The following is a 14,936-nucleotide window of genomic DNA, read 5'->3' on the forward strand; positions in this document are numbered from 1 at the left end:
CATATACTGTACGACATGGGGTTTTCAATAAAAGTTGAACTTCAGGGTGTGATAGCTTTGATGCATGTTGTAGGGCAAGAAATAACACGTGTGTGCGATTGAGTGAATAACGCCATAGTGGGGTTGATGTGTAAATTGCAACTATATTGCTACGTAGCTATCGCATGAAGGATGAACCATTCTGTGGACAGAAGACGACGAAGAGGACTGGTTTGCTCGCTCTGTGTGCTGTGCTCCAATTTTGTCGGTGTGAATACACTGGCAAATAGTCACGTCCTGTCTCGTTTTACGTAACATATTACGTCATGATACAGCAGGTTGCTCACCTTCTTATATGCTCTATGGCCGTAACCTGACCTTACCACTAGACACCCTACTACCGACTACTATACCTCCGCCGAGCGAATACGCACGGGATGCTATCGCTCGTGCCAACCACGCACGTCAGATTGCCCGCTCTAGGCTGTTGGCTTCACAAGCAACCCAGAAGGCTCTCTACGACAGCAAGCATGTCGACGTTGATTTCCGAGCGGCTGCATTTCCGATGGAGGCGGAAATGTTGTAGGCCCGTGTGCTCAGATTTGGGTGCACGTTAAAGAACCCCAGGTGGTCGAAATTTCCGGAGCCCTCCACTACGGCGTCTCTCATAATCATATGGTGGTTTTGGGACGTTAAACCCCACATACCAATACCAACGTTGACTTCCGACCTGGTTCTCAAGTACTTCTCTCGTGCCCAGTTCGTCGTGTTGGATTGTCAGAGAAGTTGCTATCTCAGTACAAGGTACCTTACCGTATCATACGACTGGTAACGGACGTTACCTATGAGGTCATTCCAGTCTCTGGGACTAACCTGTCTCCAAAAACCCCCAGTGACGTAGTCCACGTCAGTAGGTATAAACTATACCACCCTCCTTCTGAAGAACACGTATAAAGTGCACCGAGTCGGTGCTTTTACTACCGGGGGGTAATGCTGCGTAGCTATCGCATGAAGGATGAACCATTCTGTGGACAGAAGACGACGAAGAGGACTGGTTTGCTCGCTCTGTGTGCTGCGCTCCAATTTTATCGGTGTAAATACACTGGCAAATAGTCCCGTCCCGTCTTATTTTACGTAACAATATATACGAAATGTGTGTTCATAAGACACACTATGGGACATGCACTGATATCGTCGAGGCTGTGATTTTGCTGAAAAGACCACGCTTTATATCTATGTTTGTCTAGAAAAACGTAGTGAAAGCTATGAATCGTGCAACGGCCAAGCCACGTGGACACTCTTTCTACGGGAAGCGCTAAAAATCGTGCCTGCTGGGGTACAATTGATTGTAGACTATAGACTAGAAAAGACTGCCGATCCGGCTTGTCTACAATTCTATAGGCATCACAGCTATATTTGTATTCGATACGCAAAGTGTTAGCGAGCAATTGTTTAACAGGTAGATCTAAAACATTTTGAAATTTCGATACTGCGAAGCGAAGCTTTCTTGACACCTCTGCTTAAATGTGATAAGACTAAATGCGATGCATATAACTGCGCTTTTGTTCTCATCTGAGCAACGTGTAATCGTACCTGCTGCCTATGTTTATGACAACAAGCCCCCGCCCCCCCCCCCCCCCAAACAAGGCCCCCAAGGCAAATTAACTTCTGTTTATGCACCGTAAGGGTTCCGGCTTATTTCTGCGTCGCAGGCAAAATACTAGAAGCTTGCACACGCGCATACGCTCTGTAAAACGCGTATTGTACTACGGGGCAAGATAGACAGTAGCCATGGTCGGGAACGTTTGGGAGAGTTTATTAAAAAGTCTGACACTAAATGATGTAGATCCAATGTTCATGCTGAATTGTGTGTGAGGAAAATGTTTCGCAAAATTATTCTCTGTCATTTAATAAGCATGCACTTGCGTATTTACACGCTATACGGCTACAGGACGCCCATGCAAGCAATTCTGAGACATACTTGACTTGCATTTTCTGTGCGCTTCCGCGAATGCTTCTGATTATAGCGTTATTCACGGAAAGAAAACTAACCTCGGGTGGTTGTTGTATGCCAAAAAATCGAGCGTATGCTGAAAGAACAGTGAGTTCACTTAACAGAGCCAGAAAAATCGATAAGGTTTATCACGAATTTTTTGCACCAAAATTGTAGGCATTAGGCTCTCGGGTTGCTTGCACACTTCTGCTTTTTCACCGAAATTTGAATATACCAATAGTCCTGTTCGTAAAGGCTCTTGATGAAAATGAACTACTTATCAGCGGGCTGCTAAGATAAAATTAGTAACAGGGTATTTTGATATAAGGACATCGTGATCTCTTCATGTCTAGTAAAGACCTCGACATTTGCATAAAACATCCTATGCAGGGGGTATTCCGTGTGTAGTTACATATGTTGGAACCTGATAATAATCTCTCTTGGATTAAACGCTCATCGAAGCAGAGTTTGGGTCTAGGTGAAACATGTTCATAGTATTCCTACCCTATGTTAGCAAAGTGAGAGATAGTCTTGTATTTATTTTGTTCTTTGTGAAAAGCACATCGCAAGATAGCTACGGTCCAACGTTAGCCGAGTACGTGCACATAGTTCATCAATTTGACATTATGCTATTCGTCACAAAAAAAAAAGAATTTGGAAAAACGAAAGGCTTCTCACTTGCTTTTGTATTTAGGATGGCGTTTAAAACACGTGAATTGGAGGCTGCAACATAAAGCTTTTGTGTCGTAACTTAGGGGAAACTCGATGAATGTAAAGCTCAGGTATATAGAGGTGAGCCCATAGAAATGACACTCGGCTGGTTTTCTTTTTTCTCTGTTCTTCGTCATTGACTAAGGTTGTACTTGAGCGTCTGACATTATTTATTGGTGTTTTTGTGAACATACATCATGCAGGTATGTTTAATAAATCTTAACACGCAGCGCTTTCATTTTATTTTAGGGAGCCCTTGCGCCAAGAAAAAAAATGCTGAGTGATCCTGAGCTCGCGGTTTTGTACTTGTATTCATCTTTCAGCTCTCGATAATGTGTCTTCTTCAGGTCGGCTGCCTAATAAATGGTGTCACATGACAGCCCGGATGGTATTACCCCTAACGAAGCAATGGAACCTCGAGTTACCTCAAAAAGCGTGGGCAGATAACGCTTTCTTCCTGTTCTTTTTGTTTGGTTTTGTTTAGCCACTTGAAGATGTAAATATTTTACGTTTTATTCGTTTCCTTTATCTCTTGCGTGTGGCACATTATATATGGATGCTAGACCAGCCCGACAGAGTGTTTTTAGGGACGCGTTACTCACTGCGCAAAGCGTATTAGGATTGATTTTTCAATCTGGGAGGCTGTACGAGGGAACGCGAGGAATAACTAAACAGAGATGAGACGAAATACTGTGTGTCGGTAGTGTTGGGTTTCTGACATGAAGATTTGTTGATAGGTATTTTTTTTTTCGCAATCCCTGTATGTCTAGTTACTACAGTTACTATAGTCGCATTGGCAAGGACGAAAAAAAAAACAAATCGAAAGCGCGTAGACATAAAATCTCGTCACTGCACCTTGAAACTAGTTCCTATCAAGCTCGGAAGTTTACGCTTTCTCTTCATTTTTTTTTATGGGAAGCCGCGAAATAATTTATTAGGATGAACGATTTATGCTGCGCCCACAGCGACGACTCTATCGCGAGGTTAGACGTACGCCGGTAGTTACGGGAGTATCGAGGGTAATAACAATAACCGTAAAGTACGGCGGGTTATTAATTGCACCTTAGTTGCTATTTTTCACCTTTTTTTCTTTTTTTGGTCGTGGGCTTCCTTTACTCCAGGAAGCTTCTTTGGTAGATGACTCTGGGTTCATGTTTGCGGCCGTAATGTTTCAGTTTTTCTGGCCACTTGGACGTTAAAATACGCCATACAATTTTTGTAATGGACGAAACTTCTGCGATGTGAAGATGAGAGGAGACTGCGAGGCTGATACATGTTTACCTATTTTTGTGAATTTTTCTATTTCATTGATTGCTTACAATAAAAACAAAGTGAAGGCTCCGTACGTATTCGCTTAAGACGACTAGAAACCAAAAGCCATGTGTTGTCGATAATTTTCCTTGCTTTTCATTATTTGTTTATTTATTTACATGGTACTTAGACCCAGTAAGGGCCAAGCAGCAGGGACAGAAGCGTACAATGTAAACAGATATGAAATGAAAATGAAAGAAACGCCGAGGTTAGAAAATTAACTCAATCTATTAACAGGATGCAAAATATATTGCAAAAATGAACAAGTTGAAGAAGAAAAGAACAAAATATTTTAAATCCACAACAGTACTATAAGATATATTAGCAGAACAACAAAATATGCGCAAAGGGCAACGACATATTCAACATCAAATGGCATCAATAGCATCAGTGCCGCATAACCTAGCTACAGATGAGTCATTCGAATCAGCTATAATACAGTAAAAAAAATCGCAACATATCCACGGAGTGAATGATAATGAGTAGGGTGAAGCGTCCGAAGGGATAGATGGAAGCACAGACAGACGTACTGACGAAAACACAAACGCACAGGCAAACGGACGGAAGCACGGGTGGACTCGCAGATGCACGGACGGACGGATGGACGGATGGAATCATGGACTGACTGAAGAATGCATGAACGGACGGACCGAAGCACAGACGGACGGACGGACGAATGGACGGATGGACAAAAACACGAACGGACGAACAAATGAACGGAAGCATGGACAGACCGGCAGACGGATGGACGCATGGACGGACGTAATCACAGATGAACGAAGCACCAGAGGACAGGTAGACGGACGGACAGACGGACGGACAGACGGACGGACCCATTGACGGACAGATGGAAGCCCGGACAAAAAAACGGACAGACGGATGGATAGATGCACGGAAGTACCACCATCTGGTTTTATAACATATTTTCATCAACTACAAATACTACCATCTAGTGAACACTAAGAACTAAACTAGAGGTGACTACATACCACATACATCGGAGTATGTACAGACCCACGCCCAAAGGAGCATTGCCCCTAAAACAGTGGCACATATAGGGGGCGGGTATGTGCCACAGATGATGGCTACATACTACATACATCGGAGGATGTAGAGATCCACTGCGCTAAGGAGCTTCACCCTCAAAGTATTTGAAAAGGTTAGTTTTAAAGAAACACGTCGTTAAAGATTCTGCGATACCCGCGAACGCCCTTTTTCACTTGTTTATTCACGCAAACCCCTCAGTGACGGAAGTGTACAAGCAGCTCACGTGCCTCAAGCCACTTGAAAATGGTCATGCACCACATGCTGGCTTTTCGCTCAATGTTACATTCGTGTACAACGCGGCTAAAGAAAGTTAGAATTCAACCAAGTAGGCGTGGAAGGGCTCAAGCTCTTTGAAAATCACTTATTTCAAAGTCACACAAAGCTTTGAGTGTCGTCGATGTAACTTAGTTTTGTCTTTCTTGGTAAATACGCGTGGTATAGGGGGCGTACATTCAAGTTGGCTCAGCACCATTCACAGCCCTAGCGGAAAGAAATCGAGCTGCCGCTCACTACGAGCAGTCGCACTTGCTTGGGTTTTTCGCCGCAATGGTTACTTCCACCTGCCTCTCTCTCCTGACGCAAGTCTTCGCTTTTAACCTGACTGAAAGTTGTTTGTATTCAGCATCGTGAGTCCTCGGTAGACGTTACTGTACAAAACCTGCATGACCATTACCCACAATTCCAACTATGGTAAGACAAGTCAGAATGAATAAAGGCATGATGAAGACTTGGCGACCCGTTAGGTGTTCAACTTGGAAGAGGAGGAAGGTGCGTTCTTGCTATTGGTTTTGTTGCGATGCCTTCTGCGTTGCGTACGATTGTCGGCGAGACGACGCAGGAGCGAGATCATGATGGAACGGCCAAAATAAGCAAGCAACGCACTGCATCGAAAGGGCGAGGTTAACGCGGGCGTCTCCAAAAGTGTTGCCTACCACCATCGGGCCCGTACAGAGGTGAGTGGGCGCGACTCCCTTCTTAGGCGTCGCTTCTGTTTCATGCCGGAATAGCATTAGTCCGGGGCCAGCCGAGGACGGTCGCCCTTAACTCGAAGGGAGCTGCTATGGCCAATTAGGGGCTGCACCCCCGAGTCGTGTAGCGGGGATGGATTCCTGACTTATTTATAAGCTTGTGCCGCCACCGCTGCCACCGCACAAACGCGCCAGCGACGGACCATGTTGTTTCTGGGCTCGTCTAACAGCTACCGGCATCGTGTTCTTTTCTGACTCCTCCGACCGACCTGTACCACTCCGATGCCGTAATCGGAGAGCACACACACACGCAGCAGACTCTGCCTTTTCTTTCTCCCGCCTTCTTTTGAAAGAGCTGCACTCTCCACCGCCGAGTTGGTTACCCCGTCGATTCAGCCACTTGCCCTTACTTCGTGCAGTACGCCTGGCTTTTGCGTACTTTTCTTGCGTACCTTGCACACTTTTCTGCTCACATTTTTTTCTTTTTTGTTTTTGATTTCTGATTCGACATTGCATTTGTCTACGGCACATCGAAGATCCACATGAACGGTTGTGCTCTTTTTTTTTTACTCTGAATACTTTCTCTCGCTTTTTTGTTTTGTTCCCTTTAGTGCAGCCTCATTCAGGCTTCTGGTGTCTACATCGTCGCCGGCGGAATAAGAAGGCTAGCAGGTGGAAAGGAACCAGACGCAGTTGTAGAAGTGGCCTCTTGGGCCGACGCACGCATTAATAAAGAATGTAACTGCCTCTGGCCTTGCCGTTATGCTCTTGCTTGGGGCCAGAGAGCACGTTCACAAAGAAGACGTCCTGTTTTGCCTCTAGTCTCTGCCTTTTACACGCCGAGTTCGTGGGAACGCTCTTGGTTATTACGCGCTGTGAAACTACGTGAAAGCCTGTTAAGTTATTGATCTGATAGAGTGAAGAAATGTTCATGAACTAAACCGTGCAGTGAGATAATTTTTGTGTCGATATTTGCGATCAGGTGCCTGTTGATAGACATCAAACAAATTTTTGAGATACACAGAAAATGCGTGGCTTGAACTCATAACTGGTGTGTAAACTGCTAAATGCGAAGTGAAAAATCTTCAAGTTCAAGAAATGGTAGTTAGCCTTTGTAAAGGCAGGTTTTATAACGTAATGTTTAAAACTCACTTTTGCCTCTTTGTGGTGAACACAAGAAAAGAAACCAACGATCCAAGTGGCCGTGGTAGAGCTGAAAGTCCATTTCGAAAGTACACGCAGAGCGATGCCGATGGTGCGGCACTGTGGTAGAATATTCGGCTTTCATACAGAGAAGCTGGATTCAACTTTCGCTCAATCCTATTTTTTTTTCTCCGTGATAACCGTTAAGGACATCAAAGGTGGCTGTGGCAGGCAACTACGCCAACGAAATCTGCTGTTGTTGTGATCTCATAAAAACTTTAGCCGTAATATGAACAGATCTCTATCAATTTGCCATACAAGAAGTTCTTTGAAGTACTTACTTTGGCTTATGTAATGTCTGGAAGCTGTTAAACGTTACAACTTGAAATGTGCGTATTTATAAATGGTCCTCCAGAATTGATGTACCACAGCAGTTCTAAGGATAGCTTCAAATGTATTTAGAAATGTGCTGTAGTATAGTCGAACAGCTCTCATCAACATACATCAGAGATTGTTTTCTTCACCATGACGTTCACAAGCGAACATATATAGGCGAAGATGATGCACTCGTTTTATTCGGTATATTCCTTTTATACCTCACCAACTCAGGTTTCACGTCCTTTAGATTCCAACGCTGTGGGTTATCTGAGTTTCTCTTATCTCCCTCTGTTGCGTCGCTCACAGTCTCTGATTGACAGTCTCTGATTGCGGCTGCCATCGCAGTGTATACCCACTTGAATATGTGCGCAAGCCAATCTGCAGTTTTGCCAATCGTCCTGCTCACTCAGGGCTCGCGATGACCATGCTGCTTTTTTTAGGATGACGAGGAGTGCACGATACCCTCTGGTCCATTAGAAGCCGTGCCTCGGAAATCCACATGGCCGTACTCAGGGGGGCCTTTTACGAATGCGCATAAAGTTGACCGAAGCCTTGCTTACGTTGCCGGTAAGGTGCGAGATGTGCAAGGCCAAACCATCTGTGGTATATGGACATGTGTGCTGCTGCCATTACTTGGACCCTCTCAGCATATGTTAGACTGTACTTCCTAAGCATCCACGCTTTGTCAGTGAGGGAAATAAGTGTGTAAAAACAGTGGTGATACAACCGCAGCGGACTTTCTGAGGTATATTTAACAGATATACCAGACAATATTCAGACTAACGCTTAACAATCTGATGGCGATAGTGAAAGTCGTGAACGCCTGAAGTGTGCTCGTAGGTGGAAAAGATCACGTTCAACTATCAAAAGTTTTTTTTTTTCAGTTGCGTTGAAGACCAAACTATACCAAATATTTGATAGGTAATAAACCTAATCTTAAATGACCATTTGTCTATCAAGAATTTCATATTATTCCAATGCAACAAAGTCGAAGTGATAGATACTGGAGCCGGTTTGTAATGCAGCGTCTGTAGTTGTTGCTACAGGATATTGTTGTCCCTTGCGTGTTCAGCCTGATGATATGTCCGTATTTACGTGCAGTTGCGTTACTTGAAGAGAGTCGTTAGTGAGGGCTAAGATATTGAGGTAATCTTTTCTCAGTGTAGTTCACTTACGCTGCCATTAGAAATGCAGCTGTACACCGGCTCTTTTCATACATACAGTTGTTTCTTCAGTTAACGAAGGCTTCAGCCTCCTCGGCTCCTAGTCAAGTTGGAAAAAAAAAATGAAATCGGTGCTCCGGAGTGAATTGCTCTGAGTGTATTTGCAGCTTCACGAGAGGGATGGCATAAAGACAAATAGTCTCGCATTGGTGTTGGTAACTATTAGCACTATAAACAAAAAGGAGAGACAACGACATTTTAGCAAACTATCTTAAGGCATAGTATGGCTTGTACGTGCTTTTCGCCCATTTGAATCCAATATCGTTTATTCGTACTATTTTCTCAATATGAATTTCAAAATGAAGTACAAAACAAAGAAAACACAATAGATCACGACTATAGAGGACGTTCTAAAAAAACGAAAAGAATAGACACATTCGCTCCTCGTTTCGTCGAGAATAAAAAATTGAATACTATGAATGCATGAATGGTATCCCACAGAACACTGGCGTCCAAATTATTCACGTTTTTCTTTCTTATGGAGCTCTTTCAATGCGCTTCTGTTTGCCCCGCTCACCGAATTATGGGGGTACGTGTTTGTCGAAGCTGTTAGAGGGAGCGCATGTCTCTTTCCTGTTTTTGCCCTCGCCGCGAAAATTTTAGTTTTCCCACAGCAAACACGTCCATCCTTATTTTTCCGCTTGGCGCCTGTCGAAGAAATTCGTCGGCTGGGCAAGCTGGTGTGTGCATGCGTGCGTGCTCATGTGTGTTCGTATCTGTGTTCAATTATATCGACATTGGTGTCCCAGAGGTGTCCGCAACTCGCCAAGAATATTTCCTTCGTGACCCCACATGGGCGGAGAGCGTTTGTTGCCTCTGAAAGTTTGCCGGTCAACAGAAATGGGGATTTGTCTCGCGTTATTAGGTTAATACTGAAATTTATGCATAGATAATAAAAACGGAATTAAGTTAACTTGTTAGAGAGATTTACACACAAGCACGTGCACGCGAACACACATGGAGGCAGACCGCGCAAGTACACTAACGCTTTCAGTCACTAATATGAGTTGTAGAACGTACACTGATTGTCAGATGTGAAAGGTTGCTCACAATATGCAACTCCTTTTACTTCAAGGCTGGTTAGCGCGAGACAACCGAGTGCAATTGACCCACGTGGTTACTGCTTCGTGAATATACCTGTATTAAAAATGACTAAGTCAGAAATATAGACATAGTGTAATATAATTTTCAAGGGTCGTGCTCTGTTGCTTTGAGTGAAGCCGCTTTGGACAAACGGCTCACCCTGTTTATCCACACTGCCTTTAAAAACAGTCGTGGCCAACACAATCTGCCGTCGTACAGCCTTTAAAACATGGTTGACTGCCTATACTCGCCATTGTTATAACGCGTTAACCTTTCTCACTTAATACTGCAATTTCATGCACTAAATGAACGGAGAACGCCACAAGCGACGCGCTATGATCATTTATATTCTACGGATACTGCATAACTATATCGTCACGAAGTTCAAGTCACAAAACTGTCGGTCCTCGTCTTCATTGCTGTATTTCTACGTCTCGCCCAACGCTGATTCGGAGCCACTGCCTTCGTCATCTGGTCTTCCGCCGCCATCATCTTCACCACTGCTGACTCGGTCACTGCGAGGGAGGATGTCTTCGAGGTGGCTCTTGCGTCCGTATGACGACGGCTGCGTTCCACCTTCGAGGACGAGGGCGGACGGGGTGGTCGTCTTGGGTGGCTCGGTCGACTCGGGCTGAGGTGGCACGTACGGTATCTGCACGTCGTCATTGCCGTCGTCTGCTCCCGGGCCACCTTCCAGGTTTAGTTTGTACGCGCTGTCGTTGTACGAGCGACGCGTCGGCCGACTTACGCGGTCGTCTCCGTCAGTCGGCGTGTGGCTGAAGAAGGAGCGGATCAGGTCATCCAGGCTCTTGGTCGTCTTCCTGCTGGTCGCATTTTCTTTGGACGTACCGGCACGCTCCACAGGGCGTGTTCTCCTGCGAGCCGCCGCGTCGTCCGAAGCCTGCGAGACATCAAGTCCGTACATGCGCTGAGTCTGTTTGGCTTTGCATAAATTATGAGCTTCCATGATACATCTGAAAATGGGCTTCAGAATTCACTCTCTTTAGACGTTCGTGCTTCAGCGACCCTTGCGAACCATGCCGGTGCCTGCCAGAATTTTTATTATAGTTGATCACTGTTTCCATTTCCGAAGATATTGTGTTAGCAATAAGTGTTCATGAAACTTGCGTTGAGAGGAAGAAGGTGACAGGGAGTTAGGTCATTTTAATTTTCCTTATTTTTTGCGGTGTTCTGGAGTGTCTATACTGCAAGGAGTACTGCTAGAAATGATGGTAAAGATAAGATTTTAATCGTTGATGCGACAGTCATCGGCAATGCTTTGTTAAACTGACAGTATTTGTGAGATAACCAAGGTCATGTTCAACTGAACATGCCAAGTACTATAGGGTAGAGACCTCACGAGTGCTGATAGCCCCTCTTCTGATGATGCACGTTAGATGCTGTATTTAAAGTAGACCATTACGGCGTTCGTATCAATGTTACCAAAATTGCTACCTCCGCAAGTTAACACACCTGAAACTGAGAACTGCATACGAGTAGACCTTAAACTCAACCTAGTCAACAATAACCTGGCTGCAAACACTGAATCGAGCGCTCTCCTTCCTGTATTTTATTTTTTAGCCCAGCTTTTCAGTCATGAAACCTTACCAAAATATTCGTTCCCCTAATTCTTTTAAGCGCTGACCTATGCTTGGTACGCTATTAATACTTCCGTTCCTAATTGTAGCTTACATTTGCCGTTAGAATTGACCATGAATGTGCATACCTTAAGGACGAGCTTCGTGAATAAGAACAGCGACAGCACCACCGTGGCCACGCCCAACACGGAGCAGACTGCAATGCCTGTGTAGCGCACAGAGTAGCCGACGGATGTAGACTCGGGATCGATGCGTTCTTGGGAACACCCGGCGTGGTGAACGATCATGGCTGCGCTACGGACAACCTTCTTCTGCTTCTTCACTTTCACTTGTGCTGCATGATCTCACGAAGCCTATAGAACATAGCTGACGTGAACAAAAGAAATATCACCAATAAATATATAAATAATTATCCCTTGTGGATTGTAATGTCGAGTCTAGTATCTTAAAGATTTCAGGTATTCTATCCGCAGAAAGGTGTTTCGAAGGAAGTCTTGAATATAAAGTGATCTGGTGGTTATTTGCTTTTGCGAATGGAACTGGCGGCTATTAAAGAATGACGATGCTTTTACTACGTCACGCAAGGCCTGAAACAGTAAATTTTTTCTAATCTAAGATTAGAAGTCTAATTTGGTTACTTATTGGTTGTCTCTAGCCGTTATCTATAGGTGATGCGAGCTTGCTTCTAAGTCCCTTCTTCTAGGTTATATCTATAAGTCACTTCTATCGCTAGGTCGCTTCAATGTAACTGCAAGGCTTTTAGCTATGTTGTTTCCTAAGTCACTTCTAGATGGTTGCTGTGCTTTAGCTAATTGATAGTTTGTTATGAGGTCTTCGGTGGTTTGTTAGACTTAAGGAACATCCATATTCGCTCTTTGAAACCTTGCGCGACCTATTTCGAGCTTCGTCGTTCTTCTGTTTCTCTTTCTTTCTATTGCTTTCTATCTCCAGATCTTTTTATTGTTTTTTCCAGCCCTTCTTTGTCTCTCTCTCAGATGCTGCATTTCACTGAGCAGTTGTTATTTAACGCTGTCACCTGCTCTACTAGGTAGTGGGGTGCCACTTCTTGTGGCACATACCCACCTGTACAGTTTTTCGTGATGGAGCACAAGCTATCGGTAGCTTAAAAATTTCACTGTAAATAAGGGGAAAGAGCGTGTGCCGGTCTATGATGATAACTTTTTGTACCCATTGAACTTACCAAAGTTTACAAGCCCGGCTTAGCGGATTTGCAATTATTAATTTCTTACATTGTGGAGGACTAAAGTTATCATGAATGCTTAAGTGGAGGAATACAGGAACATATTTTAACAATATAATTATCATCATCGGGGTGGAACTAAAAGGCGGGCCGATTAGAACACATTGTCACGCGCTAGGAGCTCGAAGAAACGTACAAGAAGACGTGACTGTCGACATTTCAGACACTAAGGACTCCTACAGCTGGCAAGGGTTGCTCGTCTTCGTCTTCTTCGTTCACTGGCACAGAACATAGGGTGGCAATATTCATCGTTGGATAGCCCACAAATTGATAAAACACAAAAGAAGGAAACAGGACCAGCGCTTGTCCCTTATTTCGTGTTTTATCAATTTGTGCACTACCTAACAATGAATTGATATTGCTTTACGTCCCAGAATTATATTATTGAGGAAGGCCTCAGTGGAGGGCTACTAAAATTGTGGCATCTGGTTTTTATTGACAAGGACATAAATGTAAATACATGGGTTTCTAGCGTTTCGCTTCTATCAAAATGTAATTGTCGAGGCAGCAGGATTATACCACGCGACCTTCAGCTCAACAGTCGAACACCACAATCACTTGACCTCGCGGGTAGAACATATTTATAGGATTAAAAAAAAACTGTGCTACACGCGCTTTCCCTTGAGGCATAATATGTTATGCGCAGATGTGTATTAAATATGCGCCGTTAGGCAAGTGTGTACGAAGTGAAATATGTTATCATGCATCTAGTGGTCTAGTCATGTCTGCAATTCTGGGTGTTCATATAAAATTATATGCATGTGATCGCATCACTGGAACAGAGCAGTACAAACCCGTAACTCCCTGTGGTAAGCGCTACCAGTTCTACGCTGAATTGGCAGCCGGTGTAAAGTCCACCCGTGCCCGAAGCCTCTTAAGAACGAATTCCTCCGCCATAGTAAGGTTGTGGGGAAGGGAGCAGACACACGGTGGGATAAGTGCTCATGTATGCTAGCCGGAAAAAAATGCAGGCTCTGCGTGAGTTGAGTGGCTGAGGTGGAAAGTTTATGAACGAAATATACCAGTTTAGGGGATCAGAAGAATGTACCAGGTGGCTTCTTGAAGCTTATCGTGGCCGATAAAGTGAATACAATTTATTCATATCACACTTGAGATGTTCTTACCCAGCGTTCGATTAAGTCATGGTTGTTTGCGCAATTGTGTTACCATAATCATCATCACAAGCATCAGCTGGCATGATAGAGCGAAGAGCGTCACACAATGCATTACCAAGAAGGTTTTGTTGCCTTGTGATGTTAACAAAAACAATCATGTTATGTATCTCCAATTCTCGCCTCCATGTGAGGTTGGGTGGTCACTGAGCTGACGTATACACTCCGCAAATTAAGTAGAGAACTCGAAGCGAACGCATTGACAACAAATGTTTGTTAGGTGTCTTGTTAAAGCGAAGGTTTATTAGTGAAGCTCTCCATGATTTGGCGATAGTGGCTGTTGCCGATTGATGCTCGTTTTTGCTGAATATTTGGGCGGCAGTGGTGTCGGCCTAGCGTCACTAGTCACAAGGACGTCAGGTCTTGGGCAACGTCGACGATGCTCATTCCAGTCAATGGAGTCACGGTGTTTACCTCCGGTCTTTTACGTTCACTTTCTTTCTACTTCCGGTCTCCACCTTATTCCGCTGTACGCTACACTTCACGTGAAAATTTATCTATAGAAGGATCTCGGCATGAGTTTGGGCACTAATGATAATTGTTATCCTATTTCTTACCCACGCACAGAAATGAGAACCAACAGGTACAAGAAAATGCTTTGTGTGGTGCGCGTCTGAGCGGTGGCTCCGTCACTACGATCTAAGACACGTATGTGCAGACTACCACTCCGTACGTTGATTTGATTCTAATATCTTCAGTCCACGCTGTTGTCGGTGCTTGTACAGGACTCAGAGAAGTGGACTTGTCTTAACGCGTCACAAACTCTTTTCCTAGCTCGCGCAAAAAGTAAAAAAAAAACCGCTATGAAGTTTTGTATGAAACAAACACAGAATCTTCTTTTTTTTCATTTCCATCTACCTAGTTGCAATACAAGTAAGTGTAGTGTAAAAATGGTATAGTTTAGAAAAGGACTGGTACGAGGATAGCTTTTCTTTGTTTACGAATGTTTGAATACTCATAAACAAATAGACAACACAACTGCTGTTGTACTTTTGAACAACACAACTGTACTGTTGAACAACACAACTGCTGTTGTTCGTCTTTTGTACTTGTGAGGTCTTATAATGAT

General features: G+C 44.1%; 1 protein-coding gene across 6 annotated transcripts in view; it reads left to right on the forward strand.

The window, feature by feature from the left end:
- The window catches only part of LOC119164682 (lachesin-like), a 187,975-nt gene that overhangs the window by 69,964 nt on the left and 103,075 nt on the right, over nt 1-14,936 (forward strand). The gene's annotated exons all lie outside the window — the stretch shown is intronic.

The sequence above is a fragment of the Rhipicephalus microplus genome, chromosome 1 (genome assembly GCF_043290135.1).
Source record: "Rhipicephalus microplus isolate Deutch F79 chromosome 1, USDA_Rmic, whole genome shotgun sequence".
In the NCBI taxonomy this organism is placed as follows: Eukaryota; Metazoa; Arthropoda; class Arachnida; order Ixodida; family Ixodidae; genus Rhipicephalus; species Rhipicephalus microplus.